This window comes from Lithobates pipiens, unplaced genomic scaffold, assembly GCF_037356315.1.
Source record: "Lithobates pipiens isolate NorthernLeopardFrog02 unplaced genomic scaffold, aLitPip1_a1.2 Scaffold_17, whole genome shotgun sequence".
NCBI lineage: Eukaryota > Metazoa > Chordata > Amphibia > Anura > Ranidae > Lithobates > Lithobates pipiens.
The window spans coordinates 4,529,388-4,551,484 of NW_027507755.1; the positions used below are offsets into that span (position 1 = coordinate 4,529,388).

General features: G+C 43.6%; 1 protein-coding gene across 3 annotated transcripts in view; it reads right to left on the bottom strand.

Moving 5' to 3' along the window:
* Nucleotides 1-17,408, bottom strand: part of AMOTL1 (angiomotin like 1) — a 210,507-nt gene extending 193,099 nt beyond the window's left edge. The window contains exons 1-2 of one of the 3 annotated variants that reach the window (XM_077484952.1): nucleotides 17,269-17,397; nucleotides 16,970-17,022 (exon numbers count right to left, since the gene is read on the bottom strand). The gene's annotated coding sequence lies outside the window, so the exon portion shown is untranslated. Of the gene's footprint in view, nucleotides 1-16,969; nucleotides 17,023-17,268 lie in introns of all 3 variants that reach the window. The other 2 variants (XM_077484949.1, XM_077484950.1) reach the window with 2 other exon arrangements.
* Nucleotides 17,409-22,097: the final 4,689 nt, after the last annotated feature.

A 22,097-nucleotide genomic window follows, 5' to 3' on the forward strand; every position in this document is an offset into this window, starting at 1 on the left:
GGTTAGGCAGTATACGGGATTAAAAATGAGAATGCATTGGAAAAGTCTTAATAGGTTTAGGGTTCTTCAGATTACCCAAGCTAGTCACGGTAGCCAAACAAGACCGCTCCAAATGTAGGCATGTATGGTCTGCATCGATAAGGACCCAAGATGGTATCCTTAAGTTCTGGAGTACAGCCATGGCCAAATGTTTTGAGAATGACACACATATTCATTTTCACAAAGCCTGCTGCCTCAGTTTTTATGATGGCAATTTGCCTATATTCCAGAATGTTATGAAGAATGATCAGATGAATTGAAATTAATTGCAAAACCCCACTTCGCAATGAAAATGAACTTAATCCCATAAAAAAAACATTTCCACTGCATTTGTGAAGAAAGCTTCAGGGTGCCCAAGAAAGTCCAATGAAGCGCCAGGACCGGCTCCTACAGTTGATTAAGCTGCAGGATCGGACACCACCAGTGCAGCGCTTGCTCAGGAATGGCAGTAGGCAGGTGTGAGAGCATCTGCTCCCACAGTGAGGTGAAGACTTTTGGAGGATGGCCTGGTGTCAAGAAGGGCAGCAAAGAAGCCACTTCTCTCCAGGAAAAACATCAGGGACAGACTGATATTCTGCAAAAGGTACAGGGATTGGACTGCTGAGGACTGGCGTATAGTAATTTTCTCGAATGAATCCCCTTTTCGATTGTTTGGGGCATAAAAGGAGCAGAAAAGGTGGGCCCTACCATCCTGTGTCATGCCAACAGTAGGGCATCCTGAGACCATTCATGTGTAAGGTTGCTTCTCAGCCAAGGGAGTGGGCTCACTCACAATTTTGCCAATGAATAGCCATGAATAAAAAATTGTACAAAAACATCCTCTGAGAGTAACTTCTCCCAGCCATCCAAGAACAGTTAAGTGACGAACAATGCCTTTTACAGCATGATGGAGAGCACCTTACCATAAGGTAAAAGTGATAACCAAGTGGCTTGGGGATAAAAACATTGAAATTTTGGGTCCATGCCCAGAAAATCCCCAGATTTTAATCCCATTAAGAATTTGCGGTCAATCCTCAAGTGGCAGATGAACAAATAAATCCCACAAATTCTGACAAACTCTAAGCATTGGTTATGCAAGAATGGGCTGCAATGAGTCAGGATGTGGCCCAGAAGTTGACTGACAGCATGCCAGGGTGAATTTTTTGAAAAAGAAGGGCCAACACTGGCAAATATATACTCTCTGCATAAACTTAAAGGGATTGTAAACCCTCATGTTTTACTTATCTGAGCCCTGGAATTTCACATGCCGGAGATGCGATCTTCCTCTGCCCGGGGTTCCCGGCTCTTGATTGAATAGTCTGATAGCAGTGCAGCCATTGGCTCCCACTGCTGTCAATCAAATCCAATGATGCGGGTACCAGGGTGTGGGGTCAAATCTGGCATTTGTGTCTATGGATGCAAATGTTGGACTCGGAAGTGCACCCTCAAGGTAACCCCCTCGGGAGAGTGCTTCTCCTAGGGGGTTAGCTGATGCAGGGAGGAGCCACGAGAGCCGCCGAGGGACCCCAGAAGAGGATGTTCGGGGCCACTTTGTGCAAAACGAGCTGCAAAGTGGAGGTAAGTATGATATATTATTTAAAAAAATAAAAAACTAGCCTTTACAATCACGTTAATGTAATTGTCAAGAAAAGCCTTTGACACGTATGAAATGCTTTTAACTATACTTCAATATACCATAGTAACATCTCACAAAAAAGATCTAAAAACACTGAAGCAGCAGACTATATGAAAATGTATATTTGTGTCATTCTAAAAACTCCTGGCCACTGCTGTAATGTCTGCAGACTGCAAAGCTTGTACCAAATCCTCAAATAAAGCACACACAGAGGCATACTGTATATGCGGTATGCAAGAGTCATGGCCCACCTGCCAAGTTGTCACATATATACATTAGGCTTTTTTAAAGGGGTTAAGAAATGTATTTATGATGGGTATATTAGGTCAGGTCAGAATACATTGTGCAAAGCCTCCCACCCTTGTATTTCCTAAATTCAGAGACATTCATTATTCTAAGGATTATTAGTGACTGAAATGCTCCTTCAACCAGTGACATAATAGTAGGTTTACATGCATGTAGTTAAGAGTAGCTTATACCGTACATAGGCCACAGTTGAATCAATGTAATTTAGGTGCATCTAATGTTACAAAGCTGGCATCCCAGCAATAGAATATCAGATATCAAAGAAAAATACCCAGCATTGGGTATGAGAGAGCAAATGACCCACTCTCCTCACTTTACAGGGATAGGGCTCCTAGGAGATATAGTTCTGGGGGCTCGTCTATTTCAATAGGATCTGACCTACAAGCAGATGCCCCTGCAAGAAGTTTACAAGCCTGGTGATGTTGCAGGAAGTAATAAAAGCTAAGAGATTAACCAGTTGCCGACCGCCGCACGACGATGTACGTCGATAGCATGGCACGGGCAGGCATATTGGCGTACATGTACGTCCCTTGCCTCCCGCGGGTCGGGGGCCCAATCGGGCCCCCGCCCGGTGCCTGCGGCGGTCGGTATTCGTGCGGGAGCGATCCCGGACGAGGGGACGGCCATTCGTTCATGGCCACCCCCTCGCGATCGCTCCCGACGAATAGGAATCCCCCGTGACATCACTTCCTCTCCTGTAATGTAAACACAGGAGAGGAAGTGATGTATTCTCTCCTCCGTGTCGGTATTTTTCGTTCCGACACGGAGGAGAGCGGATCGGTGAGTTGCACCAACACTCTACACACACAGTAGAACATGCCAGGCACACTCACACCCCCCCTTTACCCCCCGATCACCCCCCCAATTACCCCTGCCCCCCAGTCACAGTGACACCAATGTCATTTTTTTTTTTTTTTTTTTTTTTTTGCATTGGTGTCATTTGTGACTGTAATAACTGTTAGGGCAGTTAGAGTTAGCCCCCTTTAGTTCTAATGTACCCCCCTAACCCCCCCAATAAAGGTTTAACCCCGTGATCACCCCCCGTCGCCAGTGTCACTAAGGCTGGGTTCACATTGCAGCGGTTTATGAGAACGAATGTGATTCGCACCGCACTGCAGTGCAAATCACATCCGATCTCTGTGCGATTCGAGTTCAGCCATTCGCCGCACCCGCCGCACCCACCGCAAATTCGCACGGGACCCTTTTTTTGGCCCGCAGCAGAATCGGATCGCATGGGTGTTCACACCATGCGATCCGAGTTTGCAGATCGCACTGCGATATGCGAACTGATCTGGGGGTGTCAGTAACATTTCACTGACACTCCCAGCAGTTCGCATAGGGCAGTGTGAACTGCCGCCGGGAGGCATGCGATGCGGGAACCCGCCGCGGATTTGCGGCGTTTCCGCATCGCTCCAGTGTGAACCCAGCCTAATAAGCGATCATTTTTCTGATCGCCGTATTAGTGTCACAGGTGACGCTAGTTAGGCAGGTAGGTATTTAGGTTCGCCGCAGCTTTTTATAGCGCCAGGGACCCCCATATACTACCGCATAAAGCCCCCTGATTGCCCCCTAGTTAACCCTTTCACCAGTGATCACCATATAACTGTTACAGGTGACGCTGGTTGGTTAGTTATTTTTTATAGTTTCAGGGCACCCGCCATTTATTACCTAATAAAGGTTTAACCCCCTGATCACCCGGCGGGTGTCATTTGTGACTAATAACTGTTAGGGCAGTTAGGGTTAGCCCCCTTTAGTTCTAAGGTACCCCCCTAACCCCCCCAATAAAGGTTTAACCCCGTGATCACCCCCCGTCGCCAGTGTCACTAAGGCTGGGTTCACATTGCAGCGGTTTATGAGAACGGATGTGATTCGCACCGCACTGCAGTGCAAATCACATCCGATCTCTGTGCGATTCGAGTTCAGCCATTCGCCGCACCCGCCGCAAATTCGCACGGGACCCTTTTTTTGGCCCGCAGCAGAATCGGATCGCATGGGTGTTCACACCATGCGATCCGAGTTTGCAGATCGCACTGCGATATGCGAACTGATCTGGGGGTGTCAGTAACATTTCACTGACACTCCCAGCAGTTCGCATAGGGCAGTGTGAACTGCCGCCGGGAGGCATGCGATGCGGGAACCCGCCGCGCATTCGTGGCGTTCCCGCATCGCTCCAGTGTGAACCCAGCCTAATAAGCGATCGTTTTTCTGATCGCTGTATTAGTGTCACAGGTGACGCTAGTTAGGCAGGTAGGTATTTAGGTTCGCCGCAGCTTTTTATAGCGCCAGGGACCCCCATATACTACCGCATAAAGCCCCCTGATTGCCCCCTAGTTAACCCTTTCACCAGTGATCACCATATAACTGTTACAGGTGACGCTGGTTGGTTAGTTATTTTTTTATAGTTTCAGGGCACCCGCCATTTATTACCTAGTCTCACTAGTGTACCCCTAAATTTAGGGGTGTCTACTTTCCAAAATGGGGTCATTTGGGGGGGGTTTGTGCCATCTTGGCATTTTATGGCCTTCAAAACTGTAACGCCCTTAGAAAGCCTGAAGGCGGTGCTTGGTTTTCGGGGCCCCGTACGCGGCTAGGCTCCCAAAAAGTCCCACATATGTGGTATCCCCGTACTCAGGAGAAGCAGCAGAATTTATTTTGGGGTGTCATTTCACATATGCCCATGGCATGCGTGAGCAATATATCATTTAGTGACAACTTTGTGAAAAAAAAAAAAAAAAAAAAAAAGTTTGTAATTTTCCCGCAACTTGTGGCAAAATATAAAATATTCCATGGACTCAACATGCCTCTCAGCAAATAGCTTGGGGTGTCTACTTTCTAAAATGGGGTCATTTGTGGGGGTTTTGTGCCATCTTGGCATTTTATGGCCTTCAAAACTGTAATAGGTAGTGAGAAGTGAACTCAAAAATTTACGCCCTTAGAAAGCCTGAAGGCGTTGCTTGGTTTTCGGGGCCCCGTACGCGGCTAGGCTCCCAAAAAGTCCCACATATGTGGTATCCCCGTACTCAGGAGAAGCAGCAGAATTTATTTTGGGGTGTCATTTCACATATGCCCATGGCATGTGTGAGCAATATATCATTTAGTGACAACTTTGTGAAAAAAAAAAAAAAAAAAAAAAAGTTTGTAATTTTCCCGCAACTTGTGGCAAAATATAAAATATTCCATGAACTCAACATGCCTCTCAGCAAATAGCTTGGGGTGTCTACTTTCTAAAATGGGGTCATTTGTGGGGGTTTTGTGCCATCTTGGCATTTTATGGCCTTCAAAACTGTAATAGGTAGTGAGAAGTGAACTCAAAAATGTACGCCCTTAGAAAGCCTGAAGGCGGTGCTTGGTTTTCGGGGCCCCGTACGCGGCTAGGCTCCCAAAAAGTCCCACATATGTGGTATCCCCGTACTCAGGAGAAGCAGCAGAATTTATTTTGGGGTGTTATTTCACATACGCCCATAGCATGTGTGAGCAATATATCATTTAGTGACAACTTTGTGTAAAAAAAAAAAAAAATTTTTTTTTTTGTCATTATTCAATCGCTTGAGGCAAAAAAATAAAATATTCAATGGGCTCAACATGCCTCTTATCAATTTCCTTAGGGGGTCTACTTTCCAAAATGGGGTCATTTGGGGGGGGTTTGTACTGCCCTGCCATTTTAGCACCTCAAGAAATGAGATAGGCAGTCGTAAACTAAAAGCTGCGTAAATTGCAGAAAACGTACCTTAGTTTGTAGATGTGACAACTTTTGCGCAAACCAATAAATATACAATTATTGACTTTTTTTTTACCAAAGACATGTGGCTGAATACATTTTGGCCTAAATGTATGACTAAAATTGAGTTTATTGGATTTTTCTAATAACAAAAAGTAGAAAATATCATTTTTTTTCAAAATTTGCGGTCTTTTTACGTTTATATCGCAAAAAATAAAAATCGCAGAGGCAATCAAATACCATCAAAAGAAAGCTCTATTTGTGGGAAGAAAAGGACGCAAATTTTGTTTGGGTACAACATTGCATGACCGCGCAATTACCAGTTAAAGCAGCGCAGTGCCAAAGTGTAAAAAGACCTCTGGTCATTTACCAGCAAAATGGTCCGGTCTGAAAGTGGTTAAGAAAAAAAAAAAGCAGTGGTGGTCAACCTGGGGGTCGGAACCCCCTCGGTGGTCGAATGACGATTTGCCATGGGTCTTTGAATCCTGGGCTGTTCATGAAGCCCGCACCACGCTCCCAGCCATTTTCATGGCAGCAGGGCTGTCCCTGGAGCCTGTGGCCGCCTAGCTAAGCTGTTCCTGGAGCCCGTGGCCAACCACTCAGTTCACAGCATGGCTAGGGGTCAGAAAAAAGAGGTCAGCTGACTGGTGAGGAATGTGAAGTGGGAGGGGCTGAAGGAGATCCTATCTCCTGATTTCGGAATAGTTGTCACTGCTGTGAGACACCACAAAGCCAGAGACACAGTGAGTAACACTACCTGTGATTAGAGTTGAGATTAAAAGTCTCCACTACAGTTCTCAGATCAGCAGGGGACCATGATCAAGAGCACCTAAGTTGGCTGATCAAAACTCCCCCCAGCACTGCTACTGATCCCACCCCACATCAGCATTTCCACTCATCCCATTCCCCCCACCCCCCACCAAGGAATAAAAATAGAGAATACATGGAAGGGAGAGGAAAAGAGGGGGAGGAACAAAGAAAAAGGGAGAGAAAGAATAAGAGAAAGAACAAGAAAGTTGGCTAGAGAGAGGGATGGGGAAAAAAACAATAAATCCGATTAGAAATAAAAGGGAAAGAAAGGAGAACAAAGAGAAAGAGTGTTACATCCTAAAATGTACCATAAGGGGTTTTAATACTGTATGAGTGGAAGGGACTCGGGGAGCGCTAAATATCTGTGGGTTAGGGCACAAATTACTTGTCTTACCTTGGGTGCTGACAACCCACACTATGAAAATAATTGTACTTTTAGGGGTCCCCACAACTTGGGAAATTTTATCAAGGGGTCACAGCACTAGACAGGTTGAGAACCACTGATCTAGAGGGGGTAGAGGGAGGTAAACTTTGGGTAGTCCGGTGGCGACCCGTCCATAGGGGGTGCTGCCCCCCCCCCCCCCTCCAGGCAGTCACAAAATGTTTTTTTTTAACTGGCCCTTAAAAAACAAAACAAAAAAAAGATCCTCAAGTTCACTGTGTTCGGACGCAGGCTGCATTTGATGGGACAGTGAGGCTGCATTTGATATGACAGTGAGGCTGCATTTGATGGGACACAGTGAGGCTACATTTGATGGGGCACAGTGAGGCTGTATTTGATGGGGCACAGTGAGGCTGTATTTGATGGGGCACAGTGAGGCTGTATTTGATGGGGCACAGTGAGGTTGCATTTGATATGACAGTGAGGCTGCATTTGATGGGACACAGTGAGGCTACATTTGATGGGACACAGTGAGGCTGTATTTGATGGGGCACAGTGAGGCTGTATTTGATGGGGCACAGTGAGGCTGTATTTGATGGGGCACAGTGAGGCTGTATTTGATGGGGCACAGTGAGGTTGCATTTGATGGGCACAGTGGTTGCATAAGATGGGCACAGTATCTGTATTTGATGGCAAAGTGGGAGCATTTAATATGGCACAGTGGCTGCATTTGATGGGCACAGTGGCTGCGATTGATGGGGATTTTTTTTCGAAACTTGTTTACGCCCCCAACAATTTTGAGCATCAGCCGCCACTGGTCATGTCTATCCTAACCTTGCATAAGCAAAGCACAGATCCACTTTAAACTGTAAAAGACCATTGTCCTACTAAGGACTGTAAATGAGTCCCAGTCAAAATCTACAGTATAACCTTGTTCAGGACTGTCTCTTGGACTTATTAATGACTTCAATCTGTGTGTGATTCAGTTGCACCACACATGGGATCTTCTCTAAACAATGGACTGATTATAAGCAGACATGGACGCTGTTCTTGCTTTTGAAATTCTAACATCTGTGTTTGTGAAGATGTCTTAACTTTCCTTCTCCACCCAGTACCCCCCATAACAAGGCCCCACCCAAAGAAAGGGGATTAAATGTTTCAATGAATAACTTCAGAGAATGCCCAGACAAGAGTAATGCCACAACATTCCATTCTCTCCTGATAATATTTCATTACACAAAAGGAAATTGTGTACACCCTCAATTAACACCTGGGAGCAGGCAGGAGCATGTTCACACGGCAAGCTTTCAATGCTCATTAGGCATGGCCAGATAAACACAGGGAGTTTGAAGAGTAGCGGCTCTTGGCTTTGTCAGTGCAGCATTACAGCTTTACAGCCTGGCACTTTCTGAAATATTCAGTACCAAGTTCTCCACTACATGGATTAGACATTAATAACAAATAAATAATTTAAGTTTAATCACTGTGAGATAATGGACTCAACAAATATAATTGCTATAAAAGGCATTTCATGTCTTTATAATTCCCTTTTATGTCAGCCTGCAGTAAGCTATTATCTGCTAAAACTGTCACAAAATTGAAAGTCCTCTCCTTTCCACCATGACTGATCCTCGTCCCTTTGCTCCCCATTATTGGCTAACAGCTTTCCCAAATGTCAGCACAGAGCCTTTTTAGGCATCCCAGCAATACCATGCACTAGACTAGAGTTTACACTGAAACTCCACCTTTTTCAAAGCAGAACTGCTTTTCAAAAATATACAGCCCAGCATCCATAGAATAAAAAGAAGCTTTTGTACTCCTCTTAAACCACTTGCCTACAGGGCACTTTTACCCCCTTCCTGCGTGGGCCAGCTTTCAGCGCTGTCATACTCTGAATGACAATTGCGCAGTCAGGCGATGCTATACCCAAACAACATTTTCATAATTTTTTCACACAAATAGAGCTTTCTTTTGGTGGTATTTGATCACCCCTGCAGTTTTTATTTTTTGCGCTATAAACTAAAAAAGTGACAATTTTGAAAAAAAAAAAAAAAACGCATTATTTTTTACTATAATAAATATCCTCAGAAAATATATAAAAAATATTTTTTTTTTCCTCAGTTTAGGCTGATACATATTCTTCTACATATTTTTGGTAAACAAAATCGCAATAAGCAATTCTTGATTGGTTTGCGCAAAATTTATAGCGTTTACAAAATAGGGGATAGTTTTATGGCATTTTTATGAATAATTTTTTTTTTTTACTAGTAATGGCGGAAATCAGCAATTTTTATTGTGACTGTGACATTATGGCGGACACATTGGACATTTTTGACACATTTTTAGGATCATTGTCATTTATACAGCAATCAGTGCTATACAAATGCAGTGATTCCTGTGTAAATGACACTGGCAGTGAAGGGGTTAACCAGGGGTGACAGCGTAGGGGTTAAGTGTGTCCTGGGGGCGTGTTACTAACTGTAGGGGGCGTGGCTGTGTGTTAGTGAACACTGATCTCTGCTCCAATCACAGAAAGCAGAGATCAGTATCACTTTTTGCTAGGGAGAACGGGGAGATGCTGTTTACTTCCGCATCTCCCCGTGAGACGATCGCCGCGGTAATAGAGTCCGCGGGACCCACGACCAGACTCACGGGGTCCCGACCGGTACGTGCGCGCGCCGCCACGCACGCAATGGCACGGCGCCAAATTCAAATGGACATACCTGTACGCCAGTTTGCCTGCCCGTGCCATTCTGCCGACGTACGTCGTCGTGTGTCGGTCGGGAAGTGGCTAATCACCACTGGGGTTTTTATTTTTTGCTAAATAAACAAAGACCGAAAACTTTGGAAAAAAAAAAAACTTTCATCGTTTTTTTATAACATTTTGCAAACAGGTAATTTTTCTCCTTCACTAATGTGTGCTGATGAGGCTGCACTGATAGACGACACAGAGCGTGAGGATGCCATATGACGGGCTCCCAGAACCGGCCAGCTGTACTGTAGTCTGCTTTAAGGCACTTTTATACCCTTTCCTCAGCTAGAACATCTGGAAGTTGTCAGACTGGTATAAGTGGTATAGCAACAGTGGCAGAGGAGGCAGTACCTAAGTAAACCATTTCACCAATAATATATCAATGTGACGTTATTCATGGGAGTTTGAAATTTAATTTTGCCGTTACTCTAGGCAGCTTGAAAAATGTTACAAAGTTGTGTATTCCTTTTAAAAAATGTAAAATGTTTTTGTTTGACTCATAGCAACAAATGAAACTACTTAAAACTAAACAAATAAAGAGGACTGATGTTGGAACTATGGGAGCTACCCCTGCCGACTTGTTTTTAAAGATGTAAGCTTCCAGGGCTGTCATCTGTAACCTTGCTTTGTTATCTCATGAGTAACTGACCTGAAACCATCATTTAGCCAGTGAAGTCTGATAAGGCTGAATCCCATACTGCATAATTGTACCAAAAGAATGACTAACTGCCTAGTACAACCATTGTCAGGGTGGCAGCAATTCATCCTGCACTTAAAGTTATCACTACCAAAACTTTTTAGTAGGGATGCAGTGATACCAGTTTTTGTTAAAGAGGGGGAGTGCGAGAACCAATACTTTTTTTCAAGCACTAGCTGATACAAATTACTGATGCTTATTTCTAGGTAACCGGGTTCACATATGTGCAGGGCCGGTTTCACTGCGATTTGTAAAATCCGGTGAGTCCAGTGCAAATTCGTTCAGGTGTGAATTTTTAAAGTGTATGGCACTGGAAATCGCACCTGAACTAGACTAAAAATCATACCTAACTCTTGTTGGCCCGCACATATGTGAACTGGCTCCATAGAAAGCTGGTTTGGTTCACAAGTCATGCAAATTGGATGCGGTTCAAAACGCATCTAATTTGCATATACACTATATTACCAAAAGTATTGGGACACCTGCCTTTACACGCACATGATCTTTAATGGCATCCCAGTCTTAGTCCGTTGGGTTCAATATTGAGTTAGACCACCCTTTGCAGCTATAACAGCTTCAACTCTCCTGGGAAGGATGTCCACAAATTTTAGGAATGTGTCTATGGGAATGTTTAACTATTCTTCCAGAAGCGCATGTGTGAGGTCAGGCAGTGATGTTGGACGAGAAGACCTGGCTGTTCTATCGGGTTGAGGTGTAAGCCAGTCAAGTTCCTCCACTACAAACTCGCTCATCCATGTCTTTATGGACCTTGCTTTGTGCACTGGTCAAAATCATTTGGTGGAGGAGGGATTATGTTGTGTTTTTTTCAGGGGTTGGGCTTGGCCCTTTGGTTCCAGTGAAGGGAACTCTTATGCCCTGTACACATGATAGGATTTTCAGTTAACAAAACCATGGACTTTTTTCCAAAGGATTTTGGCTCAAACTTATCTTGCATACACAAGGTCACACAAATGTTGTCGGAAATGCTGAACATCAAGAACGTGGTGCCGTACAACGAGCCGAGAAAAATGAAGTTCAATAGCCAGTGTGGAGGCGGCTCCACTCTGTAGGTTTCTGGGGGGATGCTTGAATGATTAGTCACCACTACATGTTTAACCACTTCAGGACCGCCGTAATGCCAATGTACGTCAGCACAATGGCACAGGCAGGCACAATCACGTAGATGTACGTGATTGCCTTCCAGCGGGTGGGGGGTCCTATCGGACCCCCTCCCGTTGGATACGACGGTCCGGTTCCCTCCAGGAGCGCTCCGTGATGAGGGGATGGCCGTTCGTTTTCGGCCACCCCCTCTGGATCGCTCCTGGCCGATGAGAAGCTTCCTCCCACTGTGTATTGTTTACACAGGAAGGAGGAAGTGATGTCATTCTCCTCGGGGCGGTCTTTTTGACCGGACTACGAGGAGAAGACTAATAGTAAGTGTGCACCAACACTACACTGACATGTAGGTACACACAGGCACACAAACCCCCCCCCCGATCGCCCCCCGCCCCCCCCAGTCACAGTGTCACTGATTGCATTGATCATTTCTTTACTGATCAATGCATTCAGTTTCAGTTGTGACAGTAAAAACTGTCAGGACAGTTAGTGTTAGGTCCAGGGTAGCCCCCTATCACCCCCCAATAAAGATTTAACCCCCTGATTGCCCCTAGAGTTAACCCTTTCACCCCCTTTTGCCAGTGTCACTAAGCGATCATTTTTCTGATCGCTGCATGTGTCGCTAGGTAGCTAGTTATTTTTTTAGGTTCACCGCCAGGTTTTTATATCGCTAGGTACCCCGATATACTACCCAATAATGTTTTTAACCCCCTGATTGCCGCTAGTTAACCCTTTCACCCCCTTTTGCCAGTGTCACTAAGCGATCATTTTTCTGATCGCTGCATCAGTGTCGCTAGGTAGCTAGTTATTTTTTTAGGTTCACCGCCAGGTTTTTATAGCGCTAGGTACCCCGATATACTACCCAATAATGGTTTTAACCCCCTGATTGCCGCTAGTTAACCCTTTCACCCCCTTTTGCCATTGTCACTAAGCGATCATTTTTCTGATCGCTGCATGTGTCGCTAGGTAGCTAGTTATTTTTTTAGGTTCACCGCCAGGTTTTTATAGCGCTAGGTACCCCGATATACTACCCAATAATGGTTTTAACCCCCTGATTGCCGCTAGTTAACCCTTTCACCCCCTTTTGCCAGTGTCACTAAGCGATCATTTTTCTGATCGCTGCATCAGTGTCGCTAGGTAGCTAGTTATTTTTTTAGGTTCACCGCCAGGTTTTTATAGCGCTAGGTACCCCGATATACTACCCAATAATGGTTTTAACCCCCTGATTGCTGCTAGTTAACCCTTTCACCAGCGATCACAGTATAAGTGTCACTGGTGACGCTGGTTAGCCAGTTAGTTATTTAGGTTCCCCGTCAGGTTTTTATATAGCGCCAGGGACCCCCATATACTACCTAATAAAAATTTGAACCCCCTGATTGCCCCTAGTTAACCCTTTCACCACTGATCACCGTATAAGTGTTACGGGTGACTCTGGTTAGTTTGTTTTTTATAGCATCAGGGCACCCACCATTTATTACCCAATAAAGGTTTAACCCCCTGATCACCCGGCGGGTGATATCAATTAGGTTTTAGGGTCAGGGTCTGCGTCGCCCCAGGCAGCGCTAGGTTAGTGCCAGTACCGCTAACACCCACACGCAAAGCATACACCTCCCGTAGTGCTATAGAATCTGAACAGATCAATATCTGATCTGATCAGATCTATACTAGCGTCCCCAGCAGTTTAGGGTTCCAAAAAAACGCATTGTTAGCGGGATCAGCCCAGATACCTGCTAGCACCTGCGTTTTGCCCCTCTGCCCAGCCCACCCAAGTGCAGTATCGATCGATCACTGTCACTTACAAAACACTAAACACATAACTGCAGCGATCGCAGAGTCAGGCCTGATCCCTGCCATCGCTAACAGGTTTTTTGGTAGCATTTTATATTTAAATCCGGAAGGCAGTGCTTGGTTTTCGGGGTCCCGTACGTGGCTAGGCTCCCAAAAAGTCCCCCACATGTGGTATCCCCGTACTCGGGAGAAACAGCAGAATTTATTTTGGGGTGTAATTTCACTTATGCCCATAGCATGTGTGAGCAATATATCATTTAGTGACAACTTTGTGCAAAAAAAAAAAAAAGTTTGTAATCTTCCTGCAACTTTTGGCAAAATATAAAATATTCCATGGACTCAACATGCCTCTCAGTAAATAGCTTGGGGTGTCTACTTTCCAAAATGGGGTCATTTGGGGGGGTTTTGTGCTATTTTGGCATTTTATGGCCTTCGAAACTGTGATAGGTAGTGAGGAGTTAAATCAAAAATTTGCACCCTTAGAAATCCTGAAGGTGGTGATTGGTTTTCGGGGTGCCGTGCGCGACTAGACTCCCAAAAAGTCCCCCACATGTGGTATCCCCGTACTCAGGAGAAGCAGCAGAATGTAATTTGGGGTGTCATTTCACATATGCCCATAGCATGTGTGAGCAATATATCATTTAGTGACAACTTTGTGCAAAAAAAAAAAAAGTTTGTAATATTCCCGCAACTTGTGGCAAAATATAAAATATTCCATGGACTCAACATGCCTCTCAGTAAATAGCTTGGGGTGTCTACTTTCCAAAATGGGGTCATTTTGGGGGGTTTTGTGCTATTTTGGCATTTTATGGCCTTCGAAACTGTGATAGGTAGTGAGGAGTTAAATCAAAAATTTGCACCCTTAGAAATCCTGAAGGTGGTGATTGGTTTTCGGGGTGCCGTGCGCGACTAGACTCCCAAAAAGTCCCACACATGTGGTATCCCCATACTCGGGAGAAGTAGCGGAATATATTTTGGGGAGCAATTCCACATATAACCATGGCATGTGTGAGCAATATATCATTTAGTGACAACTTTTTGTAAAAAAAATTTTTTTTTTTTTTTTGTCATTATTCAATCCCTTAGGACAAAAAAAATAAAATATTCAATGGGCTCAACATACCCATCAGCAATTTCCTTGGGGTGTCTACTTTCCAAAATGGGGTCATTTGGGGGGGGATTTGTACTGCCCTGCCATTTTAGCACCTCAAGAAATTAGATCGGCAGTCATAAATTAAAAGCTGTGTAAATTCCAGAAAATGTACTCTAGTTTGTAGACGCTATAACTTTTGCGCAAACCAAAAAATATACGCTTATTGACATTTTTTTTACTAAAGACATGTGGCTGAATAAATTTTGCCCTCAATGTATGACTAAAATTTAGTTTATTCGATTTTTCTTATAACAAAAAGAAGAAAATATCTTTTTTTTTCAAAATTTTCGCTCTTTTTCCATTTATATCGCAAAAAAAAAAAAATCGCAGAGGCAATCAAATACCATCAAAAGAAAGCTCTATTTGTGGGAAGAAAAGGACGCAAATTTCGTTTGGGTGCAATATTGCATGACCGCGCAATTACCAGTTAAAGCAGCGCAGTGCGAAATTGGAAAAAGACCTCTGGTCCTTAAGGTGTTTATTGGTCCGGGGCTGAAGTGGTTAAACACTACAGTGGACTTTACAGACATCTGATGAGTTGATGTACAAGTGCCTGCTGAATTTATTTGAAAACATTTTTTCCAGTCTTTTGGAACTACTTGTCTAATCTCCCAATGAATGTGGACTGTTAAGAGGTCAGAGGCTTTTCTTGCCTCCTCCTTGATTATCCAGGATTTTTCAAGTTTTGCACTTCTCATCCCCCCTCTCCCTCCCGGTGAATGATATACCTATATCTATGTACGTTATCAGCCTACCCTCCGGCTATTGGTATTATTGAGAGTCCTCCTCGTGTTATAAATGGTGATTTACTTCTGATAATCCGGGAGATTTCCATGTGTAGACAACCAGTTATCTGTGAGTGAGACCTGTTTTCTTTCAACCAAAACCCGCGTGTCCTGAAGAAGCAATAGTGAAACGCGTTAAAGCACATGGGCTCACTAGCATCTATTCGGTATCAATTTTTTGTCAATATGTATTGTATGCTTTTAACTCTTTTCTATATATGACCTTTCTGTTGTAATCTTATTTGTTAATAAAATTGTGTTATCATACTTTTGTCCATTTGCATGAAAAGTCCAAACAAGGGCCTCTTCCCCTTTATTCCTCTCTTCTGAATAGCCGGTGTGGCTCTTCTGCTTGATTCCTAGCGTGGACTTTGTGCGTCGGAATTGTGTAAACACGCTTGGAATTTGACAAGTTTTGTTTTCGGAAAGTTTGAGAACCTGCTCTCAAACATTTGTTGGTGGAAATTCCGACAACAATTGTTCTATGGAACATACACACGGTCAGACTTTCTGGCAACAAGCTCACATCCAACAATTACAATTACTCGGGTTTGCTTGGTCCTGAGTGCTCCTATGCCCACCCCAGGCGTTTGGGCTGGATTGTCTATTCCTGGGCCATGATGGTAGGAGTATATGATGCACCATATAGTTTGGATTTGCAAAATACTAATTTGTTAATAACACCATATTGTTTACCTTAAAACTTGTCACATATCTGGGTCTTGAAGAAGCCAAGTTTGTGGCGAAACTCTGACCGCACATACATCATTTGATACCACTCTATAGATTGCATTGTTTTGTATTGATTTTATTATATATTTATTTTATGATAATCAATTTTCCCCTGTTGGGGTACCTTAAAGGAGTAATGGCAGTTTTTTAATCTTTATGCAATAAGATAAAAAGCCTTCTGTGTGTAGCAGCCTCTCCAGCACCGCCTAATACTTACCTGAGCCCCATCTCTGTCCAGCGATGTCCCTCACCCATCCGGGACTCTCCCTCCTAATTGGCTGAGACACAGAAGAGGCACCATTGGCTTCCGCAGCTGTCAGTCAAACTCAGCCAATCAGGAGATAGATGGTGGGGCCGAACAGCAGTTCCGTGTCTGAAAGGACACAGGGAGCTGCAGCACGGCTCGGGTGCACACATAGCAAGCCGCTTGCTGTGGGGGCACTCAACAAGAGGGAGCAGCGAAGAGGGACCTGAGAAGAGGAGGATCCAGGCTGCTCTGTGCAAAACCACTACAGTAGAGCAAGTATAACATGTTTGCTATTTCTTTTTCCTTTTTTTTTTAAACGAGACTTTACAATCACTTTAACCTTTCTTGAAAGATTTTAACTAGTTCTATAATAAAAATGTGAAACATTGTAACTAGTTCTATAATACAAATGTGAAACATTGTAACTAGTTCTATAATACAAATGTGAAACATTGTAACTAGTTCTATAATACAAATGTGAAACATTGTAACTAGTTCTATAATAAAAATGTGAATTATTTTATTCAACACTTCTGTGGCTGATATAGTCCATCATTGTAGGGTACTGGGGTGCTCACTCCGTTAATCTCCTTAATTTATGTATGTATTGGCTGGTTGGCTGAGGCCCAAGTCTATATATTTGTTTCTTTATCCCCTCAATTCACCTTACTGTACAGATATTTCCCCTCACTTCCTGTTGAGTCTCCAGTAGAGGAAGTGAAGGGAAATCTTTCCAATGGGACACAGACATGGAAAAAAAGGGTCTTTAACCATTTTCTCAATCTATCTAAAACTAAAATTGAATAAAAAAACTTGTGCTTATACATACTTTAATAACAAGACATCAATGGCAGCTCCTCTATTTCCATCCTCATGAGTCTCCTATAACAGAAAATCTGTGTGAACAATAAGACTTGTCCTTATGGATAAAGCCTAAAGTTTGTGCCTAACAATATGCCTGTATTACGGTGATACAGGAGAGTCTACACAGACAGGTAACACGTTGCTGTTGAAAAGAGGACAAATCAAAAGAAAAATAATGTCTCACTTTACTGATATTTGTGATAAATTATAGACCTGAATCTCAGAAACAAATTAAAACCAGAAAAGGTGTTTTTTTTTCCTTACCTTGTTGTAGAAAAGCGTGGAAGAGGCAGCAGCGTGGATGTCTCTCGTAGGATGAATACCCAGAGAGGAGACGAGTACATGCTGTTGTGGTGATGAATCTTTTTGAAATATGCAGCCATTGCCTGGACTTGCTTAGTTTTCACTGCATAAGGCCTGCGAATAAGCTGATTGCTTTGCTTTTTTTTCAAAACAGGCATACCGTGCTGTGACATGCTATCAGCTCAGCCTGTGCCAAACATTCTCCTGCCGTTCCCCTTGCCAGTTTTCCTGTCTACTGAAATATAATCAGAGGCCGAGGAGCTATAAAATCAGAAAGCTATCTTTATAGTTGTTATTTTGGACAGCACTTTTAGATCCACTTTAATAGATCAAAGACAGACTTTTTAATAACTTTAGCAATTGAACTTGGTGGTCTGATCAGGACTGCCTGTCAGTTTTCAGGTGGACCTAAGAGGAAGTTCAGAACAACAAAAAGAACATGCTCTGCCGCACATGACCAGGAGGACTGCAAACCATTGCTCTGGCCCAGATGCCTTTGAAATGTATGAATAGTTTTCTAATACAATGAATCTGACTACTCAGTAACATCCATTGCAACAATTCTTTAGTGGCTTCATGGCAGGATACAGCAGTAACACGCTAATGCATTTCAGCCAAAGCCTTAATCATAGCACGAGTACCTGATCGGAAGCTCCATGTTAGTCTGTGGGCAGGCAGATATAAATGGACTTTCGTCTGTTTTCAGCTGATTACTTCCAAAACTGTCTAGTTTCAGCTATTGGGAAATTCTAATGATGGCAAAAACAGTAGTGAAAGCATGCTACTTATGCCTACAGGCCACACTAGCAGGGCTGCTTATAGGGCACTACAGCCAGCCCTCCTGTATTGGGCACCATCAGTTCAAGTGGGGGCCCAGTTACCTGTTGAGGAGGAGGGCCAGTGTTTCTGTCGATTTGTGCCCTGCTTCAAAAAGTACTCACGGCATGTGCAGAACGGAAGGGGACTCCAGCTGATTTCCCGATCAGCTGGCATGACATCACCATAGCGCATGTGCACATCGTACAAGGCTTTTTTTGATGGGAGATACCATTTCACAGGCACAACTGAATGCTATGCAAACAGCGGGGGGAAAACCGTATTTGTCATTGTGCCTCGCTATTTACAGTGTGCTCAAGGTCCAGTTTTGTTCGTGTTGCAGGGCGGGTTTGGTGTGTTGAATGGCGTGGTTTGCCTGTGTCTAAGGGTGGTTGCGACACAGATAAAACACGCCCTTCAACACACCCACAACCCGCCCTGCAAAAGCGAGGCTCAATCTGACAACTACGGTGTCCCTCCGCTCTTTGAATAGCTTTCAATTGTGGCTGTCAAATGGTTTCTCCCATCAAGAAAATACTCCTACGATGTGCGCATGCGCTATGGTGAAGTCACGCCAGCTGATCGGGAAATCAGCTGAAGTGCCCTTCCATTCTGCGCATACGCAGGCACTTTTTGACAGAGGGCAGTATTCGATAGAGTACCGGCTGTACTGCCTTATTGCAGACACCAATTCTCTTCTTCCTTCCTCTGTAATGCTGCTTCTCTCTCTTGTTGCACTACAGGGGAGTGGCTCTAGCAAACGCACCCCTTCCATCTGCTGTCTGGGCCTGCCGTGTGCCTCTTTTCCCCCAAAGCGCTGCTCCCCTTCTCTCAGGTACACAGAGGGATGTTTCAGGATGGAGATCGGGGGAAGGGGCCAGTAAATATATAATTTATTGGCCCTTTTATTTTCTGAATGAGCACAGTGAGTGATCGGTACCAATCACTCATGTGTCCATTCATCACTGAAGCATAGCAAGCTGTGTTTATTATGATTCCGTTTATGAATGAGCAAGAAGCATCAGAGTGCTTCCAATCATTCATCTTGGCAACTGAGGCTGCAAAGAAAGGGACTGAAACAATCTATGTTCCCAGTAACTTCTGGCGGGGTGGACTTGTCAGGTAGGCTGTATCGGGCCCCCTGATTTCTAACAGAAGCCCTGCACACTAGTATTGCCACCTATCAATCCACTGAAAACGAAACAGGGGTTTGGGGGGGGTTTGTGGCATGCACAGCGCATTAAAGGGTTAGGCTGACCTTTTCAGAAAAAATGAAAAGGTAAACTAAGACTGACACCCCCACACACACCGGTCCCCCGCACTTACCTCCCTTGACATTGAGCTGTCAGTAGATCAAAAAATCAAATAGAAACTGTACTCAGAAGTGAATGCATACAGTAAAAAAAGAACAAAAAAAATTTAAATTTAAGCAGCAACTCCGCAATGAGATATTATACAGTCAAACGTAACTTTCTCCAAAAGGAGTCATGCTGCAAAAAAAGTACCAAGTGATATACAGTGTATAGTAAACAAGCACAAAAATTCTTCACAGTGACAAAAAATAGAAAAAAGAACAAAGTCCAACTTGCAAAAGAAAAAGTCCTCCATTCATGTGTTCCTATGAATGTGATAAGCCTCCATCACCAATAAGAGGAATGTTCAATCGTGAAGCCACCAAGTTTTATGGGGAGAGTACATGCTTACCAGCTAAATATGACCCCCTAATTAAAGAGAAGTCAGCAGAGCGTTCAATCGGGCACCCTGCCTTAGATCACCATAAAGCAACTTCTCAGGCTCCCCCCCACTGGCAGATGATTGTGAATGGTTCTCAATGGGGCATTACCCCATAAGATATATCTTGTGAGAATTAAAAAAGAAATGCTCCAATAGTGTACAAACTTATGTGTACATTTATTGAATTAATAAAAACGCACTTAGATTAAAATAAGATCATAGTGCTTTGACAAATCCTCGTTGGCCAGATATAAACAGCGCCCGCACTTTCAAGAACTTGTGATGACGGCAGCACGACGCTCATCTCTTGGCGTTTCATCAATGCGATGTTGCCTGTGCCCCAGACAACACCACGTTGACTAAACACATAGGGTGGAGCAACATGCTGACGTCATCGCAATTTGCTGGAAGTACAGCCAATGTTTCTATCTGGCCAGCGAGAATTTGTAAAAGCACTATGATCTTATATTAAAGTGTGTTTTTACTTATTCAATAAATATACCCATAAGGTTTTACACTATCGGAGCATTTCATTTATATTTTCATGAGAATGGATCAAGGTGGTTCTGATTGGTCAATGCTGGCACAAAGCATCACTTCGATCCCTCACAGAAGTGGGGGAGAGAACAGGGATTTACAGTTTCGTTTTTTTTCTGAAAAGTCGAACTTACCCTTCAAATGTGCCTGGTTTAGACATAATGAGCATGTGTGCATGGCAAAACAAAAACAGGTTTTTATTAATGACATTTCCCTAGTTAAAGTGTTACTAAACCCAGCAATATGAAAATAGTTTATCCGCCCTCTCACAGTGCCCACAGCTTATAAATCATCTTTTTACATTAAAATACTGCCATTATATACCTACGATTACATGATAAACTGTACAGTTTCTCCAGTTCAGGTAGGGGGAGATTTCCGCTAAAGGCCTGAATACACGCCCACATGTGTGATGTAAATATCATGTGACCTGGCTAGCTCTGAGAACAAGTGAATGGTGTCTTCAGCATAAGACACAACTGAGCATGTGCAGGTTGGCTACCCTGTCTGTGTTAGCTGGCCTTCCCCAGATAAACAGTGCAGGGGGGATCTGTGAATACAGGATCAAAAAGCCTTTATACACAATGCAGAGGATTAACCCCTTAAATTCCACATACTATGCTGCATATACTGACTGATTTTACTGTTGTAGCTTTATTAACACTTTAAGGAATTAAGGTAGCATATTCGTCTTCTCTTGCAAAAAAAAAAAAAAAAAGATTTGTTCTATAAATTCTTAGCATAAAGCATGATGTTGTTAAGCCTTATTTACATTTTGGGCCCTTTTTTTTCTTTTTATTCAACTCTACAATAATGAACAAAATGTACAAGAGATTACGAAATAATGGTAAATAAGTAGGCAACAAAATAGCTAAGGGGAGAATGGAATTAATAAGAGGTTAAACAGGGACAAACATTTTTTTTCTTTTCAAAATAAAAGTTTTATTGGAACTGATATCACAACCAGGTCTTTGCAACAAAAGTATGCATTGTAAGAATATATATGAATGATACCCAAAACAGTGATGGCAGGCTTTTGTCAAACAGGACTGATATCAGCTCTCCCAATAGAGAGAATTTCAGAAGTACCTACTTTGCATTGTGGTTTGGGAAGATTGTGCCTGAGTGCTGTTTTGAGCAGATCATTATTAGTATACTGAGCATTGCCTAGGTTTAGGGTTTGTCACCGAGATGTTACTTTGAGGTACAGAGAGAAAACACAGACACCTTCCTAGTTACCGTATTTATCGGCGTATAACACGCACAGGCGTATAACACACTCCCTAATCGTAGGATGAAAGTTTCAGGAAAAATCTTAAATTTTAAATAAAGAACTTTGAAGCAAAATAAGGGTTGGTGCCCATCAGCAGCATCACCAGTGCCCATCAATGAAGCCTGATCAGTGTCCATCCTCAGCCTCGCCATTGCCCATTAATGCTGCCTGATCAGTGCCCATCTGCAGCCTCGCCATTGCCCATTAGCCTGATCAGTGCCCATCTGCAGCCTCACCATTGCCCATCAATGCAGCCTGATCAGTGCCGGATTACACAGAGGGATGTCCTGTGTACTCGGTGCTCGCAGTCACACACAGTCCTGCCTTCTATGATAGACAGAACACTGGTCCAATACCGGGACATGTGACTTCTATCATAGGAGCTGATCCAGGAGGCGGAACTGTGTGCGATTGCGAGCGCCGAGTAAAC